Here is a 2,258-nt window from a genome sequence, read left to right as displayed (position 1 = left end):
TCTCGGCTCAATAAGGTCTTGTTTAGATGCAAAAACTTTTTGGATTTCGCTATTGTAGCACTTTCGTTTGTTTGTGGCAAATATTCGTCTCGTGATATATAGAGTCAAAAGATTCGTCTCGTGATTTACAGACAAACTGTGTAATTAGTTTTTATTTTTATCTATATTAATGCTTCATGCATGCGCCGTAAGATTCGATGTGATAGAGAATCTTAAAAACTTTTTGGTTTTTGGATGAACTAAATAAGGCGACCGTGCATCGAGCAGCTCCAGCGTCTGCCGCGACCCCGCTGGCGAGGAGGTCGCGCCAAGGTGACGGCGCAGGTCCGGCAGCGGCAATATACTCCCTCCGTCCTAAAATAATTGTTGTTTTAGGTTGGTATCACAAGTTTAACTAAATTTATAGAAAATACATACAACATTTGTATCTTCAAATAAATTTATTAAAAAACTAGATTAAAAAGCTCTCCGGTGATACTAATTATGTACCATAAATATTAATACTTTTTAATATATATTTGAAAAAAAGTCTATATAGCCCCCAAAGTATCTAGAGTAGACTACTTTACCCCTTGGCTTGGGAAGATAAAAAAAATAAAAGTGTTATGACAACAGGTGCGTCTAAACTTTCTAGTGACATGTAGGAATCGATCCTTTTGTAATGGCCACTACTGGAAACTGCCTCTTTGCCGAGGGCTAGAAGCCCTCGGCAAAGGCCCAGAAGCCCTCGGCAAAGGCTTTGCCGAGGGCGGCCCTCGGCAAAGGGCTCTCGGAGAATTTTTAGACAGCAAAGATGGCCTTTGCCGAGGGCTGTTTGTCGGACACTCGGCAAAACCTTTGCCGAGGCCATACATGGCCCTCGGCAAAGAAAAGTAACCATAACGGCGCCGTTTCTCGGGATGGAGTCTTTGCCGAGAGCCTCTACCACCGGCCCTCAGCAAAGAAATTGAGCAGAATTTTTTTCAAAAAATTCTTTGCCGAGGGCTACAGGGAGGCCCTCGGCAAAGATCCCGTCTTTGCCGAGGGCCTCCTCTTGCGGTCCTCGGCAAAGAAAATGGCCAGTTTTTTTTTAAAAAAAATCTTTGCCGAGGGCTACAAGGAGGCCCTCGGCAAAGAATGCACGCAGAAATTTTTTTATAAATTTCTTTGCCGAGGGCTCTGGCGAAGGCCCTCGGCAAAGACCCAATCTTTGCCGAGGGCTATGGTCAAGGCCCTCGGCAAAGAGACAGAAAATTTTATTTTTAATTTGCTTTTTACATTCCATCGACATAAACATTATATATATATATATATATCAACCATCACATATGTATATCATGCACAATCCAATTTCTCACAATATATCACAACCATAATTATGAACCACAAATCATAATATCACAACCATATTACAAGTCTCAGCATGCTCATCATCATTCACATGTTTATTACAACAAGTTCATCAAATCCAAACACAAGTCTCAACTATAAACCACAAATCACGCTAAAGTCCAACCACATCACCTGCCACGAGTCCTCATCAAGGTAGCCTATGAGACGATGGTGAAGGAAAGGCCTGATCACCTGGTGACGCATTTGCAGGATGATTCGAACCCGCGGACGGAGGCTGCACAAAGAAGCAGAGATTGCATGTTTGAGTAATATGGGAAAACAATATTAAAAATTTTGGCAGCACCTCCCCTGAACAGAGAGGTTTACAAAACCTGCAAAAACAACGGCACGAAGGCCGACATCCAGAACGACACGAACGCCGACATCCACAACGGCACGAAGGCCAACATACATGCAAAGACAAGTGAAAAGCGGACTTTTATACTTACAGGAGTAGCTGTAGGAGTAGGAGGTGGAGGAGCTGAAAACAGCACAGGTACACCCTATGCTTGCCCAAGACTTTGCATGATCACCATCATCTCCGCCATCTGCTTCTGCGCTCCCTCGAACGCGGCCTTCTGTGCCTCTAGCTATGCGGTTAGTGCCGCGGTCTGCTCTTGGTTTTGCCTTTTTGTTTCTTTCAGCTCAGCCTACAATATTTCACTCCAATATATGAGTAATCTGCTTGTAATTTTGGTGTGTAAAAATGAACATACGATATCCATTACCTGGAGTGCTTCAACCTGCTGCAGTGCTGGAGTAGGGCGTGGGCGTATGGCCTGGCTAGAGCTCGTGCTCCGTGCTCGGATAGCGTCGAATTTTCGAACAGTGGAGGGGTCAATGGCACCATCTGCAATCCACAGTCACCCGTGCTTCTTGCCTCCTCC

Source organism: Sorghum bicolor, chromosome 5 (genome assembly GCF_000003195.3).
Source record: "Sorghum bicolor cultivar BTx623 chromosome 5, Sorghum_bicolor_NCBIv3, whole genome shotgun sequence".
NCBI classification, from domain to species: domain Eukaryota; kingdom Viridiplantae; phylum Streptophyta; class Magnoliopsida; order Poales; family Poaceae; genus Sorghum; species Sorghum bicolor.
Note: the sequence above shows the minus strand (reverse complement) of the source record.